The sequence below is a fragment of the Dermacentor silvarum genome, chromosome 1 (genome assembly GCF_013339745.2).
Source record: "Dermacentor silvarum isolate Dsil-2018 chromosome 1, BIME_Dsil_1.4, whole genome shotgun sequence".
Taxonomy (NCBI): Eukaryota; Metazoa; Arthropoda; class Arachnida; order Ixodida; family Ixodidae; genus Dermacentor; species Dermacentor silvarum.
The window spans coordinates 368244758-368267302 of NC_051154.1; the positions used below are offsets into that span (position 1 = coordinate 368244758).

Here is a 22545-nt window from a genome sequence, read left to right on the forward strand (position 1 = left end):
CTCCACCGTGCCAGTCGTCCGAAGGTCGCGTATGTTCGCAAACCAACATAGATCGTGGTGGTCTGTCACCACTTTGAATGGGTTCATTCTGGAACATAATGCCACAGAAAAACATGCGACATGGAAAGCCATGGTACATGACGTGTGTGTTTGTGTTATTGTCTTTTTGCATACATGTTTCTTCTATGGTGCAATTTTCTAGAACGAAATGCACATAAACATGGCCTTCTATGATATGCAACCTTAGAGCAGCATGCTGTGCAACTAGGCATCCAAAAGTGACAAATTACGAAGGGCATCTCGATCATCCATTTCAAAAGTGGTAAATTAAAGTCCCAAGTGGCACCTACCATCCCAACAAACTGCTCTGTACTTATCTACCTTTAGGCCCACACCATTACATGGCACAGCTATAGTCAATGACTCAAGACTCATGTGTTGCCACAGACCCCATTATTGTAACACATATCTGTCTCACAATTTGGAGATGCATAATTTACCCAAATGCTACTGCCTTCCCTGAAAGAGAACTAGGTGATGTACTACAAATCGCACCATGGCTTTTGACACTGTCATACTATGCAACTCCTTGGCAGATAAAATGAAAAAATAGCAAATCAAATCTGAGTAAAACATATGTGGCTGCCAGTTGTTATTTGGAGTGCTCAGGTAGTACAACGTGTCAGAAAGCAATGCACAAATTTTTGACTTTCACCAGCTGTTTTCCAACTTTATATAGTGCCATAATTTAAGTACTACAAGAGTTTTGAATGACCTCTGACGTACTGGCACGCTGCAGTCTGCACAACGCATGATGTAACCCAATCTCACAAGCCACCATTTTTACATACTGTGGTCAACACACAATGGGTGGTCAGAGAAGTGGATACCTTATTCAGGAGCTGAAATTCATTGCAAAAGCAGTTTTTTTCTGCTGAATAAGAAGTTCAGCATTTATGTTGTTATTGGCACAAGCGAACCCAGATACACCCGAAGTATTTGCATAACAAGAGAATTATATGTGCGACCAGACACTGCAAGCAGCCAAGAAATCATTGTCGTTGTCTAATGATGTCGTGCATGGACACTGCCTATGCATTGTTGATTGCACATGCAACTGTATTATACATAAGAAGCGTTTCCTTTATTAAATCGCGTTTGTACACGTTTGCTCATGCTTGCAGAATTAAAAATGCTTTAAGTGGATATAACAACCACTGATCATGGAATACAAAGTAAAATTCTCCAATGACAAAGTGCTCATAGTGATTGTAGAGAGTTCAATGAGCTTGAAGATGACTAAAACAAGTTAAAAATTACATATACAATTATATGAATCACTTCATGCACTAACGTCAGTAAACACAACTTTTGGCTGTGGCTCTCAGGTTGCTGTTGTTCTTCAGGTGGTTGTTGCTCTTCAGGTTCCGCTTTAACCTCTACAAGGCGCCGCGGGTTGATGGTGCATGAGTTGGTGCAGTTGTGCACCTTATAATGCCAATCAGGCGATCAGACAGTTCGAACATGTTGTTTCCTCAATGATATGATGATGAACTGTGCACTTCTCGTTTGGCTCCTGAAATGCAAGGAGACAAAACACAGTGAAACGCCTGGGCAAGCCATGCAGTATTTCACTACACAAGATTCCAAGGAGGTTACTTACGGTATACGTAATTTAACTGGTTCCTACCATGCTCCGATTTAGTTTGTAGCATCACAAAGGCTTCTCGACATTCAAACCAGAAAAAGCTTGCACGAGCCATGTGTTCAGCTGCTTCCAGAGTAATTAAAGGAGCCACGTGATCTAAATTCTGTCAGATCTCAGTCACACTCGCAGTCTGAAGCTGTGAACACTTCACAGTGCTCCAAACTGAAGCGCAGCACTTTAATGAACCAGGCGAATGCATCCCAAGTGCTCAATTTTGAAGAGCCAAATGTAAACCACACTCAAAGAGGTTTTAAGAAAAGATTGCTGGAGTGGCAGTCTCCACAGCTTCTTACCAGCAGAAGTAAAGCTGACCTCTACATAACCTCTGTAAAAGAGCTGCGGCAGCTGTAGCCCATTCACAGTTGAAGTTGGGTTTTTTAATGAATATATATGAAAAGGTTCTTGTTTCTGGCTAAAATATTACCTTTGGCGAATTACTGATATCATCTCCCATAAAATTTCCTGTGATTCAAGTTTTATTCTAAGACTAGCGACACAAAGATGCACGTTGAACAGAATCCACAATACAAAATCTTGAACCCGCACGATGTAGGATGAACGCGCTTCTATATTCTCCGCAACACATTGACAGTTCTTTGTGCCTACGGTAAAACGGCAGTGGACTGGCTTCACCTTTGGCACATAATCTTCGCTCCAGTAATTTTTTGAAAATCTTTGACCTCACCACGATAGCGCTTAAAGACCAGTCAAATGTATCAGTACTTGAACTTGGCTTGTTATTCATTACTAATAAAATATCTGCCTACAGCACATGGATATGAGTCAAACAGTGCTTAATTTTCAATTTGCCTGCTTGATAAAAGCTACATATGCGCGCAGAAGTCTGAGACCACAAAAGCCACGAAAAAATCTTTTATTCAAAGTCCTAAGCATGCAGACCGTAATCAAGTTTACAGTGTACGTATACTTGTTCGACCAATGTAATACATTCAGACAATTCCATGCTGCACTGCAGTGCTAGAAGAAATTTTTTTGTCAATACCATGATCTAGACTTTTGCTCTAACTGCACTTTTCAATGGCGCTTCAGCTTCAGTAGTTTTGAATGCAAGGACCATCGTAGCGAGTTTTTAAGATCAACACTTTTGTCAATTGCATCGGCGAAGTTTGCAAATCTACTCGTCAAGTAAACTTGAAGCTGAACTTCAATGCCGTTTAGAAAGTGCGCTTTGTTGCACAACAGGTTCTCAAGTTTAGTCTCATGATAAAGCAGTCAAAAAGGGTCTTAAATCATGACAGCGTACACGTGCGGCATGAATTTACTGCAACTATGACAAGCAATGGTGACGATAGCCAAAGGAGACACACATTTTTTTCATTCCGCAAGTAGATTGTAGTGCGACCATGCACGAAGCCCTTGTGCTTGCACATAAGTTCTAAGTCTCATTTATTTGTTCACTTTAACCGATTATATTAGACTAACCCTTATCACACCTACACTCTTTGCAAATACCGAGCTACATAATGACAAAGGCACATGTTTACAATGTTTCACTATAAGTATGCCTTTAATCTGGCCAACCCAGCCTACATACCACAAGACAGAGAAAATTAAGAATTCTAGTTAGATGAGCATGCAAGAGGCAGTGCAAGACATACCTTGATATAGTACCCGACGATCGACACGTTCCTGATGTCCAGCGCATCGTCAATCTCGTCCATCACATAGAAAGGCGTTGGCTTGTAATGCAGAGCAAATACAAGTGCCAGAGAGCTCAGTTTTTTCTCACCTCCCGACAAGCTGGATATGTTCTTCCAAGACTTCTTGGGGGCCGCCCACTGTTGGAAATGATTTTGTTATAACAATGTAGTGAAGGCGAACATTAACCCCCGCCCCCCTTTTAACTGCAACTGCAGTTACAGGGAATATTACACATTTTCTGGTCTAATGACTCCTGTGGGAAATTCAATGCTGCATGAGGAATATCTGGACACTAAGCAAGGCAAAAGTGAAACTAATGTGAGAAATCGTAGTTCAAGCAATTGTAGCAGTTGGTAAACAGTAGGACCCCGCTGATACGTTTTTCACGGGACCAAAAAAAACTAAGAGCCGGGAAAGGGAACAATTGAGAAATGAGAGTAGTGTTGAGCTGCACACAATTTTATTTGCATTCTTACGCTTAAAAAAAAGTCACAGCTTCACCCGAAAGTCGAAGCATCGATTGCGATAACTAATTAGTAGACAGATATATGTATATAAAGTAAGAATAGTAGTTTTATCGCCCCTATAAACTTAGAAACATTCGCTTATTAACTATATTAACAAGCATGTTGTCAGCACGCACAGGCAAACATGACACATCACACTTGATGAGCGCGGACACTCGATATCAAAACGCTGGTGTGAGGAAGCGCCGCAGCAGCAGCGAGGGAAGTGACCTTCGTGCTGTCTATCGCTTCAATGCAAACTGAGTGCCGAGAACACACGGCACGCAAAGAGCTACGAACTGCCGACGCACCTACACAGCCTAGATTCTGCCCTCAACGCAGATCGCGTTCAAGATACGGCCCGCGCCAGTCGTGTGCGGCGGCGCAGTACGCAGTTGATGCCAAAGTACAATGCCGTGCAGGCGCACACTTTTTCCACATCGCAGATCGCTTTCAAGATACGGTACGGAGTAACCCCTCTCCCCTTTCTTCCCCCCGTGCCCGCGGGCGACAGAAGAAGCACGCTTCCGCCCCGCCTTCCTGCTTCGTGCGTGCGGGATTGAACTGCAATCGTTGACTGACCCTCACACGCCTTCATTCGCACATAAAGCATAGGGCGCGCGGCGACGGCGTTATCGCCCTTGGACTTTATACGGTACAGCTATGGCCCCAAAAATTTTAGGGCCCCAACGCGTCATAGACACCATCTTGAGATAGCAAATAGGGATCTCTAAGGCCATGCTTTTGCTAGTGGAAACTGAAAATACGTCATAGATGTTGCCCCGGCACTTTGGGCAGCCAATCCCATCGTCAAGCTACCAAGCCAAGCGACATGAAAAGTCAACATGGCCGCTTGGGCTGGCGCTGAGCGGCAGTTCGCAACACATTATGCGGGAATGGTCCCACAGTTGCGACGCAACAGCCGGGTTCCCAATGCATTGGGCCTCATGGGGGCTATGGCGGGACTGGCCGAAAACAATGTAAGAGCCGAGAAAACGTAGCACCCGGGAACGAAACAGCGGCGTTTTACTGTATTGTGTAGACTTGCTGCCGTGGATCACTGGAAACTACCTAGTTCTAACCGGAATTTCACAAATGTCCATTTCAAAGATAGCTGAACGATCACAGTGCCAGATGTCCGCTTGTAATTTTAGTAAGAAACTCTACGGCCCAAACCACTTGAAATCTCATCATACATACATAACACTGCACCAGCTATTGCAATAACTGGTTTGCAAACTGTGTGAAATCGCAATGTTTCAATAAGCAGTCACTCGAAACTATAGGCAGAAAGAGAGCTCTTTTGTGAAGACCACTCAGAGAAACAACACAGCAGACACCCACCTGAAGACTATGCCTTCGGTGAATGGGTCGAGCGAGTCGACCAGCTCAAGCTCTGCGTCACCTCACAGAGTGAGCATCTGGTACGTCTCCTTCAGCTTGCTGCTGATGATGCCAAATCCCTTTTATTTATTTATTACAAATACCTCACAGGCTCCACATAGGAGTATTATGTGAGGGGACTATACAATAAATTTTTACAAGAACACAAAACAAAAAGGGATTCAAAAACCAAGTGTTAAACAATGAAAAAATGTGAGAGATAACATAGGTGTAACACTAATAATAAGACACTTATGTATTATACATATTTGAACGGGCCAACATGCTGTCATTATATGTATAAACATGATTGCAAGATATCAAATCGTTAACAAACACAGTCATACATGGGTAGTATTTTATTTCTAATGCCGCGTGATCATGAATACACACATCATAAGGGAGGTCATTCCATTGAATAATGGCACGTGCTAGCACAGATGCGTTAAAGGCTTGAGTGCGGCCAAAAAGACGAACAAAACTATGCTGATTACGAAGCCTGCGAGATATGCGATGAGGTTTTGATAGTGGCAAAGCATTTGCGTGCGCGCTGTAGATTACTTTATGGAATAAACATAGAATGGCTATCTTTCTGCGTAATTCCAGGGACGGTAATGAAACGAAGCCTTCATGTTAGTCACACTGGAGTAGCGGTTATAGTCACGGGTAATGAAACGTGCAGCGCAGTTTTGCACAGATTCTAGCAAGTCGATTAGATATGATTTATGAGGTGACCAGATAGAGGATGCATATTCGAGTTGTGGACGAACAAATGTGATATGCTAGTTTTCGTGTTATAGATGGCGCCGTGAAGATTACGTTTCAGGTATCCGAGTGTGCGCGATGCTGTAGAGGTAATTTTTCAATGTGTTTGCCCAGGATAGTTTAGAAGTGAAGTTAATGCCAAGGTTCTTGTAGTGGTCCGTTGCCAATAAGGGTTTATTGTTAAGAGAGTATGTGTAAGTCGAGTTTGACTGTTTTCGGCTGAACGTCATTAGTTTGCATTTCTCAGCGTTAACCGTCATCTGCCACTTCAAGCACCAGAATGAAATTATGTCAAGATCCTGTTGTAGTACAAATGATCTGCCCGAGTTTTAATTTCACGGTATATTATGCAATCATCGGCAAACAAACGGATGTTTGATGATATATGAGATGGAAGGTCATTAATGTAGATAAGAAATAATAAAGGACCCAGGACGCTGCCCTGAGGAACACCAGAAGTAACGTCAGAAAATGGAGATGAGGTGTTATTAACCCATGTAAACTGCTTGCGTGATGATAAAAATTCCGGAGCCAAGATATAGTTAGAGAATCAAGATTAAGGGAAGACAGTTTAGTAATTAGACGACAATGTGCTACACGATCAATGCCTTAGAAAAATCGACATATATGCATTCTGTCTGTGTGTTACCATCCATATTAGAAAATAGATCATGAGTGAATTCTAGTAGCAGGGTTTCACAAGACAAACCTTTCCTAAAACCGTGCTGTTGGGGAAAAAAGTAATGGTTATTTTCTAAATGCTGGGCAATATTAGATGCAATTATGTGTTCTAGTATTTTGCAAGGAATGCTAGTGAGGGATATGGGGCGGTAGTTATTTACATCACTTTTATTTCCAGATTTGAAGATGGGTATCACCTTGCCAATTTTCCAATCATGTGGAAGTGTACCAGTGGATAATGATTGATTAAAGATATGGTAAAGGATTAAACTGCAAGGAATTATTGTTTGAGAATCTTAGTGTTGATTCCGTCAATACCAGAGCTTGTGGATACTTTAAGTTTTTTATTACGGATGTGATTCCTTCAACTGTTAATTGAATGCGGTTCATATACCTGTAAGTGACGTCAGTAATGGTAGGAATATTTGAGCAGTCTTCTTCTGTGAATACGGATGAGAAATATTTGTTTAAGACATCGGCACATTTTTCTTCTTCAATCAAATTTCCGTTTCCATCTTGTAGTGCTACGTTAGTCGGAGAGGAGGTCGGGGGAAATAGCACGCCAGAATTTTTTGGGATTGTTGGTCATCAGGGACTGTAAATCATGAGAAAAGAACTTGTTCTTAGCTTTACAAACGGCGCGACAATATGCGGTTTCGCAGGATTTTTGTTTAGACCAAAAGGCAGGAGTGTTTAGTCGCTTAGCTGTCTTGAAAAAGCGTTTCTTTTTATTTGTAGAGTTCGCAGAGATCTGTGATACCATGGCTTTGATACGTTAAGTCGGAATGAGATTAGCGGTATATGAGCATGCACTAGTGCCAATAGCTTGTGCTTGAAAGTTGTCCAGTTTTCGCCGAGTGTACTTGAGGAAAAAAAAACGGTATGTATGCATCGCAGAACGTTTCGAGACCAGTGTTAATGGCAGTGCAGTCAGCTTTCTTATAATTGAAGATGTGCTTAGGAGTTACGGCTCGTGAATATGATGGGATGATAATAGTTAGGTTCAAGATTTTGTGGTCACTGAAACCATCAATTACAGTAAACGGCACTAGTAACCTGGGGATTTGACACGAGAATGAGATCGAGGGTGTTAGTTCCTCGGGTAGGTTTGTCGACTAACTGTACTAAAGAAAAATCAAGGGTGAGTTTAATGAATTCATTCGAGGTGCGAGAGGTGGAAATTGAAGGGGGCCAGTTAATATCAGGGTAGTTAAAATCACCCGCTAAGAATATATTGGATTTAGGATACTTCTCTGAAATAGCATCTAGAATGGTGCGCAAATCGGAAATGAAAGGAGAACTGTCCGGTGGTCTGTAACAGACGCCAATTAATGAATTGGTAAATGATGACGTGATGCAGACCCATAGGATCTCCAGTGGGCTGGGAATATCTACAACAAATGATGTAATGCGACTTTTAACGGCAATTAAAACACCACCTCCTTTTTTACCTTCGCGATCTTTGCGATAGACAACGTAATCGTTAGTGTCTGCAAAATCTCTTGATCCAAAATACCCAAATAAAGCCAAGTTTCTGTCAGAGCTAGTATATCACACTCGCAGTTTTCAAGATGCGATTTTAGTTCAACGTGTTTTGATAGAATGCTACGTATGTTAGTATACGCAAGAGATAAACGTAGCGGCTCATCCTTCAGGCGCTGTGGTTGCGAATGACCGGTAATATTTGCCGTCTGCTTCCCTCCTAGCTATCGCGTAGATGGAACAACTGCGCATTACATGGCATTGTACAAGTATGTGTTATTATCAATTCGCAGCTTATCAACGTTCAGTTTGTATGGCATGCCTTTAGATTTCACGAAGTCACGCAAATTTTTTCTAGCAACTCGTGTCTGCAGGGAAAAATCCTCGCGTACTCCAAATTTGCTACCTTTAAGCTTGAACCCATTTTCTAAGATACACTGCTCGTCCTTGAAAAGTGTGAATTTAGTGATAATTGGCCTGCACTTGCCAGCGTTGTACTTTCCAAGGCGATGCGAGCGTTCGATTTGCGATGGTTCAATACTTATGCCAAGGTTCTGTGAGCAAAATTCTATCACTTTTTTTCCGCCGACGACCAGTTTTCATCAAGCAAATCTGGTATACCGAAAAAAACAGATTTGTGCGCCGGAGTCGATTCTCGGCGTCATCACAGCGCGATTCGATAGTTTTAAGTTTGTCAGTCAAGCAAAGAACGGACTCCGGTGACCTTACAGATGAAGATTAGATTGGCTAGCTGTTTTTTATTGTTTCGGTGTCGACCTCGAGTGCACGAAGTTGGGCTGCCAACTGCCTTAGCTCTACGTCCACAGACGCTTGCCAGTTTTTTAAGGCATGAAGTTCTTTCCGAATGTCGTCTTGGCCTGACTCAATTCTTTGAACGGTTGCTAGGACCGTTGCTCGACATTTGGCAGTGATGGCAGTGCAACAGCGCATCGTTCCTGGCCTTACGCACGTTTCTTTACTGGGCAGTTATTCGTCTTTCGACGCATCGACAAGGACCCGTGGACGCCAGCCGCCTTATCGAGGGAGCAAGCCTGCTGTACTGTCATCAACGACATGTGTGGAGCTGCGGTCATCCATCTGTCTTCGCACTGAGGGGATAGTTGCTCTGGTGCTCTGCTAGACGGCTTCACTTCGGCTAGCACCACCATATAAAGACACCACGACCGACGGCTGGGCACATTTGGCAGTGACGGCAGTGCAACAGCGCATCGTTTCTGGCCTTACGCACGTTTCTTTACTGCGCAGGTTAGTGCAATTGACCGGCTCTCCTTGCATCTTTGTTGCACTGCCGTTGCTGCCACTGATCGTGTTGCGCATATGTACCGCTTAGCTGAATTCTGCACAATGCCTACTGTTGCTGAGGTGAACAAAAAAGTTCTAGAGCTTGAAGCCAGACTCAACGAGTGTCCTGATGATTTGGTTGACACTATCTTTAACAAGTTCATCGTCAAAGCACAGCTATATGGTGTGAACTTCTCTGAGATCAAAAACATTTAAATGAATGAGCTGGTAGCTAGCGCTGAGCACATGAATGATCTCGTTGAAAGCTTGCGACAGGATAACGCCTCTCTGATTGCGGAGAACAAGGCGTTAAAAGCTGAAAATGCGGCGCTATCTCATAAAGTGGCGCACATGGAGCAATATTCACGGATAAACAACATCGAGATCAGGGAATCCCGGTAACGGAAGGGGAGGACTGCGCAGCAATTATGCAGACTATAGGTGATATGATTGCTTGCAAACTGGCACCCTCTGATCTTGACATTGTTCACCGTGTTGCGACCGTGAAAGGTGGCGCAAAGAATCTGCTTGCTCGCTTCTGCTCCCGATCGAAAAAGAACGAATTCGTGAGCAAGGCGCGGAAGGCTAAACTGTGCCTAGAAGACATCGGTTTGTCTGGAGCCACCAATAGTCCTGTCTACTTTAACGATCACCTCACACCTGAAAACAAGGCACTCTTTTCTCAGGCACTCTCTCTAAAAAAGGCGAACAACTGGAAGTTCTTATGGACAGACAACTGTCAAATCAAAGCCAGACGGACTAGGAGAGCAAGGTGTTTCGCATCACTTGCAAAGCTGACCTATCCAAAATCTGCTAGCATATCACTTTCAATTGTAATTCTCCCTCTGTTGCAATTAATTCCATCCACTTATGGCTACCTACTTCTCAACAGACCAACTCAACAGCTTTCTTTCGCCTGTCTCCCACTCTGCTATTCATATTAATGCAAGAAGCATCCGTAAACATTTTGACGACATACAGCATCTTCTCTCCGCTCTTGACAATCCTTTTTCACTTATCAGTATCTCTGAAACCTGGCTATGCGACGACGACAAGAATTTGTTTTGTCTCCCTTCATACAAGTCTGAATACTCGCATAGAGCGAGTAGCAATCATGGAGGTGTAGCCATTTATATCAATTCTAACACCACTATAAACGACGGCATGACAGTGAGTTAAATGTAACTGACTGCGAAAGTGTCTGGGTACAATTCAACCATGATTTTCTTAATCTAGACAACAAGAGCTTCATAGGATGCATTTATCGATCCCCATCCTCGTCGGTCATTAATTTCTGCGAAGCCATCCAAAGTATTACATACATTAACTCTTGATCACACAAATGTAGTGATTATGGGTGATTTCAACATAAATTTGCTTGACCTCTCTTCCCCTAATTCTTTGAATTACTCCAGTGTTTTTCAAAGTTTTGGATACGAATGTTTAATCACCCTTCCCACTCGCTGCATAATGGTGGAAGCACCCTAATTGATCATGCACTGTCTAATCTATCACCAGCACCGGATGCAGGGGTTCTTAATGTCGACATCACTGATCATTACCCGATTTTTTTGCGCTTCAACTGTAACGCTACTCCAACCTGTAAATCCTTCACCAGGCATGTTTTAGACAAGGAATCATTCATTGATACTGTTATGCGCACGGATTGGTCCTCAGCAATACCCTTTGATGATCCGCTAACTGCCTTTTCGGAGTTTTCATCCATTTTGATGTTTCACATTCAATGTCATACGCAGATTCGTAAATGTTAAAAAGTATACGCTAGTCCTCACAACCCTGGATCACTGAAAAATTATTGAAAGAGCTGAGAGCCAGAGAGAACCTTTACAGAAAAACATAACGGAAGCCTTTTAATTTAAAGCTACTGGCACGATACAAAAAATTTTGTAACGCTCTAACATTACGACTGAAAAATGCAAAAAGAATTTATTATGAACGAATAATTGAAGATGCTGGCTCAAATTTTAAGAAAAAAATGGGATATCGTTAACTCATTCCTGAACAGGAATGAAAGGCAGTCTAGTATAACTATTATTAAGTACAACAATGATACCTATGACAGCCCGTTAGAGATTGCTGAGGCCTTCAGTAATTACTTTTTTCCCACTGATGTCCTCCCCAGTGCTGACTATCATCTTCCCCTTTCTCGTCTGCCACAATCTTTCTTTATTTCCGACCACATCTCATAAAGTTCATGATGTCATTCGAAACCTGAAAACCACAAGTGCTGGTCTTGATGGTATTCACCCACCCACATAAAAATGATGCGCTTGCTGTTTCTGATATTCTCTCAACCATTATCAACCTAGCTTTCAAATCTGGCATCTTCCCTGTAGAACTGAGAAGTGGTAAAATTGTTCCCGTTCTTAAAAAAGCGACCGCACGCTAATAGTCAACTATCGACCCATTTGCATACTACCTTTTTTCAGTAAAATATTTGAAAAATTACTTGAAATTCGCATTACGAAATACCTGAATAAATTTCAGGTTCTATCACATTCCCAATTTGGTTTTCGTGAAGCATATTCCACTGACCTCGCTTTGTTATCTTTAACCAAAACTGAAGAAAGCAATCGATGGGGGCCACTACGCAGGTTCTGTATTTATAGATTTCACCAAAGCATTCGACACTATCAACCACCACATTCTTTTTATGAAGCTTGACACAATAAGCATAACTGGTCCCGCACTTTCATTAATAAAGAATTACTCAACAGAAGTCAGGTTGTTAGTCTGTTAGGTTGTAAATCTAGACCTAAAGTAACTAATGTAGGAGTACCCCAAGGTTCTATTCTCGGCCCACTTCTTTTCATAATTTATATAAACAATCTGCCAACTTATCTTACTACTTCCGAATGCTTGCTATATGCAGATGACACAACAATTGTCAACACTGATAAATGCCTCCAATCTTTTACGTATAAACTAAACAATGACCTGACAAGCTTGGCAGCTTGGTGCTTCCATAATAAATTGCAAATTAATCCTACTAAAACGAAGTTCGTTGTGTTTCACTCTCACCAACGTGTACATAATTATGTCCCGCCAGTATTTCTAGATCAATTTGCAATTGAAGGAGAGAAGAGGGTACTTTTTTGGGAATTAAACTAGATCGTCACTTGAAATTTCACTCGCATGTTGCTTACCTGCGAAAAAAAATGGCATACGGCATACATGTTTTAATTCAATCCCGTGGTATAATTGCCCAGCCCACATTACTTTCATTATACTACGCTTTTATTCATTCCCATATAATTACTGTATCACATCTTGGGGCAATACCTACAGCAGCCACCTTGTCTCCCTTCAAATTATACAAAATCAATCCATTAGAATACTTACACGCAGTCCTTATCGCAGTAACGCGAAAGCACTCCTACATGCCAACAACATCCTAACGGTCGATAACACTTTCAAATACAAGCTAGGTATATTGTTGTTCAAGCAAATTAACGATCAGCTTCCTCTGTTCATCATCCCTGAATCCAGCCTAGCGAATACTAACTTGACTAGGTTTGCACGTAATCAGAATTTCATTTTACCTTCAGTTCATACCAACTACGGCAAACAAATGGCCTATTTCACTGGAATACGTCTCTGGAATACCATACCACCGGCAATCAAAACCTCACAATCAATTGGCAAATTCAAAAAAACTGAAAACTTTCCTCACATCCATGTCATATTCTGCGTAATTGTGGTTACTCTTTTTACTTCCTTTTGTTGTCCCGCTCCCTATCATACCAAGCTGTTCACAACCTTTTATCGATGAAACATCTGATCAGGGGTTGTTTTACATTGTTGAAAATAGATGCAACTTCTTTTTGTTTTTTGTTTTTATTTTCACTACTTTTCACCCTGTAACCATTCGACAACTGCTTAGATGTGGAATTACCTTTTGTTTCTATCCTGTCTAATTATTGCTCTTGTTTTTTTTCTGCTGTTCTTTTTTTTTCTTTCTTAAATTCTATGTTTTGTCTGCGATCCATACTATTTTTGTTTTCGCTACTGCTGTTTGCTGCTTTAATAATTTTTCTACATTAACTACTGTAGGAGGTCCCGATTCAGTCTACGCCTATGGGACCTCGTTCTGTATACACATATTTGTAATTCATTCAATGCCCAAATAAAACCACCTGACTTCTTTCTGTATCAGGACCGGGATTTGATTCAATATCTCCGGAGAGCAGCAAAAGTATATCACAAAAAACGCTGCGACACTCTGTCTACAATTAGTCAATACAAGTCTCCATTTACTGGGCACAACACCACAATTAGGAAGCGATTCTCGCTCCTGACATAGCAGTAAGAATGGTCTAAATACCAACCTGGAACAAAGTACGGGTGAGTGTTCCATCGCAGTATCGGTGCTGTGCCCCGGTGGAAGATCACCGAAGAGTGGCTTATATGGCGCACCCATTTGCTGATATCGGTGTCACGTGTCGATGATCCAAGTGGCCAGGTGAAGTTATGCAGTCATCCAAAAGCAGCATCGGTGGGAAATCGTCGGACCTGTCGGCAGTTGTGCAGCACGGCTCCGTCCTCAAGAAATTCGTAGCCGCGCCAAGCAAGAGGAACACCTGGAACAACAGTACGGGTGTGTTCCATCGCAGTATCGGTGGTGTGCCCCGGCAGAAGATCACCGAAGAGTGGCTTATATGGCGCGCCCAGTTTGCTGATATCGGTGTCATGTGTCGATGATCCAAATGGCCAGTGAAGTTATTGCGGTCATCCAAAAGCAACATCGGTGGGAAATCGTCGGGCCTGTCGGCAGTTGTGCAGCACGGCTCCGTCCTCAAGAAATTCGTAGCCGCACCAAGCAAGAGGAACACCTGGAACAACAGTACGGGTGAGTGTTCCATTTCAGTATCGGTGCTGTGCCCCCCCATGAACTCGTTCAGACGCTCCTTGCGCAGGTTGTCGTGATGACGTCGCTGCTCAGCCAATTTCTCCGTTACTGCTTCCAGCTCATGACCCTCTGTTTGTAGGCCTCTTGCTGTAAAAATTGCGCAGTAGGTGCACCATGTGCTAGCTTTAACTCCGAGCCAATGAAAACTCGCAACAGCATACCTGCCAACCTGTGAACCTTAAAGTTAGTGAAAATCTCACGGACACAACAAGCTAGGCGGTCACACGCATTAAAAATTTGAACTCATCTATGATGACTATCCAAGTATGCCAGTAGCGCCCCAGAAATGGTTTCCAGCAGAACGTATGGACACGAACAGAAAGGGACGACGACACACGCTGGACTAGCAACTGAATGTTTATTCTTGGTTTCCCGCACCTTTTATAACACAAAGCCAATGCTTTTTACTTTTGTCATGCCGGTTATCCATCTTTCAGAGCGAAATGTCGTCTTTACGTAAGTAGTTTTGCGCAAATGTGTGCAGTCATCATGCGCGCAGTCATCAATGTGTGCGCGAGTCATCAATGTGTGCGCGAGTCAACAATGACCAGAAAAATAAGCGGTGCACAATCAACCACCAGAAGAAGTACACTACCTGCAAGACAGGGGTGATATATGATATACCTTTATCATGTGGCCGAAGTTATATAGGACAAACAGGCAGGTGTTCAATGACAGGACAAGAGAGCATGCATCATCTTAAGGGAATCTCCGCTGAGCATCTCGCTTTTCATCATCGCCAGCACCATTGCACCGTACTTTACGACATACAGGTTTTAGAAAAAAGTAAAGACAAGCTGACGCGTGAAATTTTAGAAGGCATGGCCATTGACAGAAGCGGGAAATCATGCATCAGTACACCATCGATACTACTAACAGAAAAAAAAACTACTTGCGCAAAGACGACATTCGCTATGAAAGACGGATAACCAGCATCACAAAAGGAAAAAGCATTGGCTGCCTTGTGCTATAAAAGGTGTGGGAAACCAAGAATAAACATTCAGTTCCTAGTCCAGTGTGTGTCGTCGCCTCTTTCTGTCCGTGTCCATACGTTCTGCTGGAAACCATTTGTGCGATGTGCCACCAAGAGCTCAGGCAAACACTATTCTGAAATGCCAGTAGCGATCATGGATGAGGCGTGCACTGCAGCCAGGCTCTTCTCTGGACAATGCATTGTTTTTAGACCACACTGACTTTGCTGTTTCAATCTTCAGACCCAAAGAGTAAGCCCAAAGAGTAGGCTCAAAGAGTAAGGCCAAAGCAAGCCCAAAACAAGTACCCCTTTAGTGTATGGCGCTGACACGAAAGGATGAAAAGATGTCACAACTACCACCACATTTTCTTGTATGCATCTTTTTTTGCATCCATTTGGTTAAAAAATGAGTATTTACATCATTAGATGCACTTTTTCACTTTCACTATACGTATCATCCATAAGGACTAACTATGGATTAGTACTTTCATTTTCTTACGTTGCAATAACAAATTTAGAATGCTACACCACATCATTTTACTTGTATAAGCAGCTCGTTCACTTTCACATATTTCACTTACAAAAAAATTCCCGTGGTTGAACGCAGTTAAATCAAGTTCGTCGAGCGATAGCACTAGTTGGCATGCTTTGGGAAAGGACAAAGAAACTGCTCGGCATGGCAGCAGCAACGAGCGAATTGACTTTCATGCTGCATCTCGCTTCAATGTGAACTAAGCGACGAAACGACAGGGGTTCAAAACTACCACCACTCAGTGCACTTTGTACACATCGCAGGTCACTTTGAAGATATAGGCACCCATGCGACATACGCAGCAGCCGTTGGTAGTGACAGGCTCAGTCCCAGTTTGACCTTGGCCGAGCTTGAAGGTCCAGGCATTTTCTTGGCTTGTACCAGGAGTAGTAAGCTATCGCACTAATAACTCCTATGTTATCAAAATAAATTTGTAGCACGCATTTGTTATTTTATTCTGTTATTCACAAAATTTACTGTAATATTTGTATTTATTATATTGTCTTGCAGTTCCTTGATAGCCCCATGTGTTAACGGACCCCTGCCACAACCTTGAAAAGGTTCTGATGCCCTGCCTGTGTAAACATAATGTTGTATTGTGTTAGAAACAATAACTATTGACTGATTGAGATATGCATGTGATGCCATTCACAACTGCCGTCTGGTCAACTGAGAAGCCTTGTAAATGACAAATTACTTTTTTAAGTTATCTGGTGCACCATTAGACTGCATTGTGGAACAAGGCAACAGCGCCTCCCAGATGCACATAGAGCGTGTGTTCCTGAAGGAGGAGCTTAGTGTTAAAGTTACAGCACTGCAAATTATTTAAAGGGTTGCAAACACGGTGAGATTGGAAAATTATTTGCCTTGCCCTAATAGAGGCAAAAGATTTGTAAGCTTTCTAAAAGCGAGGCATTCTCATGGAATGATTGCAATATATACTTCAGAAGTTATTTGTTCCATGTGCTCACTCGAGAACCTGGCCTTCTGAACAACAACCACCATTTCTTGCAGGATAACTTGAAATAGTTCATATTGTAACAGTACCAAATGTTCCAATAAATACTGTTATTCTTATATTAAGAACAAACAATTATTCGACAATTTCGAATAGTGAACTGTCAAACTGAATGCGAATAAAAAAAACCTGAACCATTCGAATCGCATAAGAAATTTTCGAAATCCACACACCTCGACCATTAAGATATTGAACAGGTAGTAAGTACACCATGAAAAACTTTCATGGCTTAGCTTCAAAGTTACAAAATTCAGCACAAACACGAGAAGAAAACGGAAAAATTCACGACACGAGAGCGGAGGCGCTGCTCCATGTCCTTTTTCTTTTTTCTTTGTCCTTCTTTGTTTCTTGTGTTTGCGCTGAATTTTCGTAACCATTAATCCAACATTCGAACTAGCTAAATTAGCAGTCCTGATTCAGCTTCAAAGGTTCCACCTACAATAAAATACAAGAGTATTTGAAATAGGCTTGCCTTTCGAGGATACTCCTGTATCACAGCCGTGTTTGGGTTCATGCAGACTGGTTCTGCTTGAGCATGGTGGACTTCATCGTTAGCGCTTCCTCATTCAGGTCTTCTAAGTCCTTGTCTTCCAGCTCAGGTAACATAACTTCTGGCTCACCATCAATTGTATGGCACCTAAGCTTCTTGAATTGTAAAACGAAAGAACACAAGCACACCCTTATTAGGCTGTAGTGGACAGTGTGCTTTGCGTCCGAAGAAGAAAGGCGCTCGACATCATTTTCCTCTACCTCTACCTTCCAATCGCTGTCGTGCCTGAGAGGGATTGGTCACATTTCAACTGACTGTAGTACTTTGTTCCTTCTAAAGGTTGTTTCTTTTTCTTTCCTTTCCTTTCCAGGGACCGTGAATGCCGGTCTCTGGTCCCGGCCAGGGCTCGCCCTGGTCGGCTAGCCATCCCACTGAGTCGGTGCCTCTGGAGAGTTTCCTTCGGAACGAAGTGAATACCTTGCCCGTGGCGCTCGTTCCCACAGATGGTGGATTCATTCGATTGACCGAATCGGAAAGCTTCCAAGCTGCGTGCTGTAATGGAACATTTCATTGACATCTCGGAGGTGAGGCGGTTTGGCAAGACTGGCATTCTGTGTACGTCGTCTAACGTTCAATGCCTCAATGACTTACTTAACTGCACGACGTTCGCTAACATCGCGGTTCGTGTTTTCGTCCCACCTCATCTTGCATGCGTGAAGGGCACTGTTCGTGGGTCCCCACTAATATCACCTGAGGCCTTCCTTAAGATGCTCTCTCCGGCTGGCGCTGTTTCTTTCTACAGATGTAATAGATCAGTGGGTGATAACCACGTTCCTACTGAGAGCGTTATTGTGTCGTTCGCCGGCTTAACGCGCCCGTCCGAGGTGAAGGCATGGCCATATTTATTCCGTGTGGAGACGTTGACTCCTAGACCCCTGCAGTGCTGAAACTGCTGGAGATATGGACATAGTGTGAATGCTTGCAGATCTTCTGTGAGATGCTGCAGCTGTGGCAGCTCTCATTCCGCATGAGCCTGTGGTGTAGATGAGCCAAGGTGCTGCTTGTGCGATGGAGCACATATTGCTACGGATATGAACTGTCCTGCACGAGGGCGGAGATTCAGTGCTTGAGATTGCAAAGAAACGCCACTGTTCTCGTGCGGAAGCAATAGCAGAAATTAAATAGCGTGATGTTGGGTACGCAGCTGCTGCATCCCGTCAGTCCACATTCCTAGAAGCCACAGTTTCGGCGGCCGTAGCCGCAGCTATTGACAAGGCAATACCAATAGTGATGGAGTGACTTTTCAACACGTTTGCCGAAGGTATTACCGAGATGCTGAGTGCTAAATTCAACAGCCTCCTTCAATTGCACTCTACTGTTACTGCCCCCAATTCAATTACTAGTTCTGCTCAATATTCAAAAGAAACAAACTTGGACAGACAGGCAGAGGTTGAGTATGATATCTCCGTGAGTTCTCCGCGATCACTGACTGCGGTGCCCAGCACCTCCTTTGGACACATGAGGCTTGGAACCATCAGCAATAGACGTAAGAGTTCCCCACTGTCTCCCACTGATTCTCCTAAATCAAAGGCGAAAAAAGGAAAAAAAACATTGAACACCACGAGCAGGATGCGTTGCGTTGTGCCGTGGAATCATCCATACTAGGATCACAATAGCATCAGTAAGAGTCCTTCAATGGAATTGCCGCTCTATTTCCTCCGATTACGTTGACCTATTTTATCTAGTTCATAATCTAATTCCAGATATTATTTTACTTCAAGAATCATGGCTTTCATCACATCAACGATTTACTATTAATAATTTTCGAACATTTCGTTTAGATCGCCCAGGTAGAGGCGGTGGGCTACTAGTGTTAGCTTCATCAAAAATGTACCACAAGGCAACTATCTTTTGAACATGTATGTTCAGACTGTGAAATTTTAGGATTAGAATTTTTACTGCCTGGTTGCGCTGCATTTACAGTGGCTAATGTGTACTTCCCGAATGGAGTCAAGTGCACTGATCACCTGGACTCGTTGTGCCGAAATTGTTCAAATGCAATGCTCCTTGCGGGAGGCTTTATTTCCCATCATACATCTTGGGGAATGAAAACGGGTGTTTTTGGAAAGAGGCTGTGGAATCGGATCAATGGTAACAATTTTCAATGTCACAATTCAGGTCAAATTACTTTTCTACGTGGACGATTCTCATCTGCATTAGACCTGACTTTCTCTTCCGCTCAGATGGCTATTTCATTGTGGGACACCTTTGATAATGGAACAAGTAGCGATCATTTACCCATGACATTTGAAATTATGCTTTCACACCAGGTTGCTATTGTGCGGCAAAATCGGCTCATTAATCATAAAACTTACAAGTCAGCTATAGTCAGGGGTATCACAAGTCAGGGGTATCATCGTTAACCCCAGTGATGAACAGCGGAGGTGGACTCGGTGGTATCGCTTTTACATTCTTTGATTCAGTCCGCTGAGTTTACGGTGAGGTCTGGGAGCTCACCGTCAAACTCAGCTTGGTGGAATGAAGCATGTACACGAGCTTATAGGAGCAGAAAAGCAGCATGGAAAAGTCTCAAACATAATCATTCACCGAAAAATTGGCTTGACTATAAATTCTATGCAGCTGTATTTAAAATAACTGCGGCAAAAGCTAAAAATAAACAAAAAACGGACTGCATTCATCTTTATCAAAACCAGAAAGAAGATCTGCACTTTTTAGGTTTCTACGAAGCAAAAATCTTTCCAACAGTCTGTATGGTCATATTCCGATGCACTATCCCCCAAAGAAGTGGCAGATTCACTAGATGATATCGTGAAAGGTCTTGAAGCTCGTTTTCTTCGCTGTGTCCTAGACCAGGAGACTTCATAGTTCGACATACGAGTTTGTAGAAGTCACCATGACGGAAATATTCGATGTCATTTAAACTACTCATCAATCGGCTCCTGGACCTGACCATATCACAACAGCTATGAGTAAATTATTATTTAACTCTTTCCTTATTGAGCTACTGAATATAGTTAACAGTTCCCTTCAATATACGGGATCCCGTACTACTGGAAAATTGAAAAGTTGTACTTTTACTTAAAAATCAAAACCTCGGATGTCTTGGACAACATTCGGCCCATTTCCCTACATCGAACCTAGTGAAATTAATAGAAAAAGTTATCCATGTCCGGCTCAATAAATTCACTTCTTCGGGTATTCTGTGCTTGAGACAAATAGGATTTAGGGCTCATTGTTCAATATGGTCAGCTCACGTTGATTTAGAAAGCCGCATTCGACTCGCAGGATTATCAGGAAACGTATCAGCTTTAGTAACTTTAGATATCACAAAAGCATATGACAGTGTCAAGCATGGAATTTTAATTTCTAGATTAGTGAGCTGTGCTGTTCCAGACTATATAGTGGCCTGGATAGAAGAGTTGCTTTCTGATGGAAAATTCTTTTGTTTCGAGGATGGGGACATCGGTACGTATAAACAGATGAGGCGTACCACAGGGTTCAGTTCTCTCCCGCTTTTGTTTAATATTTGTTATCTTCTGTCCCAATTCATCAGGATGTGTAGCTCTATCTCTATGCTGATGACTTGCATTTTTCTCCTCATCACGGATATCAATACGTTGCACCAAATTTAAAATCTTATTTGTCTGCACTCAAGATCTGGCTGGACGGGCTGCATTTTCCCTTAACGTTAAGAAATGCACGTTACTTGTATTTCACATTATCAAATCCCGTTTTCAGTTCTCTTCATTATCGAAATAGCTGTGAAGTACTTGGGGATAACCTATGATCATACACTAAACTGGCAGCAACAAATCGAAACAAATGCTAGGAAAGGAAACGTGCAATGGGATTATTGCGCCATTTTAGTATTAAAAAGACGGGTATGCATACGGCTACATTGCTGATGATTTACAAGCTCTACGCCCGCCCTATTCTCAAATTCGGCTGTGTTCTTCTTCAGGATGTGCAGCATACAAGCTAAGACCTTTAATACTGCTAGAAAGGCAAGCGCTACGTCTTTGTCTTGGGTTGCCACGTTTTGTGGCTAATGATGTGCTTTATGTGGAGGCTGGAATTTTCCTGCTTGAGTCCAGGTTTAAGCAACTTACTGTCGTGACTGTTCTAAAGCTTTATGATGCATCCCTTTCCAGTTTCAATCCGTTTCATCAATTATCCCGATTTGTTTTTCTCAACACATTGGCGCCGTTATCGACACCTCAAGTAGTTTTTGTTCAGACGCTGTTATCAAAACTTCATGTTCACCTACCGTGCCTGATTTCTCCAAAAACTGATTCGTTAAAGGTGAACTTGATTTTTGATATTTTTCCAAAACACACAAATCTTCTTCTGCCACGCATACTTGAAGGTCTCCTTCAAGATCATCTTAGTCTATTTCAGTCTCACTTGGTTATTTCTATGGACGCTACACAAATGCAGAGAAGGCCGGAGTTGGCATCTTTTCAAATCAACTTGACTGGTCTTTTGCTCTCCTTCTAGCAGATTACACCCCAATATTTCTTGCAGAATTTCTGGCCATCATTCTAGCCATTAGAAAATTGGGTCCCCAACATCGAAAGTAATAATTGTTACCGATGCGCTGTCGGTTTGTTTTCATTTAACTTCTACAAATCAGTCACACCTACTGAGCATATTTTCGACTCTTGCTCCAGACAATTTGTCTGAAGTCTGCTTTGTATGGTCCCCGGTCATAGTGGAATTCCTTTAAACGAATCAACTGACTCGCTCGCATCATTTTCACTAAATGGTCCCGTCTTAAATATCCTTCCTGATTTCGCTTTTATAACAGGTGCTAGATTTAAACACTTTTTATTTCTAAATTGTACTAAATCATCCCCTTTCCGCAGAGGATTTGCAACATCTAAATTTCCGGTGGAACACGAACAAATGCCTTTCACGACAATGTGAGGTGACATTATCAAGCTTTTGTTGAGAGTTCCCCGCCTAAATGTTTACCTTCATAGATCTGGTTTGTCCATAACTAACCTGTGTTCTTTTTGTAATGAACCAGAAACTATGGACCATTTCTTTCTTTCTTGCTGCCGCTTCTCCTCCCTCCGCGCAGAAGGTTCCT

The 22545-nt window shown here is 42.5% G+C and overlaps 1 pseudogene; it reads right to left on the reverse strand.

Annotated features, from left to right (window-relative positions):
- Positions 1-1501: 1501 nt before the first annotated feature.
- LOC119445373 (structural maintenance of chromosomes protein 4-like) overlaps positions 1502-22545 on the reverse strand; it is a 74641-nt pseudogene continuing 53597 nt past the window's right edge.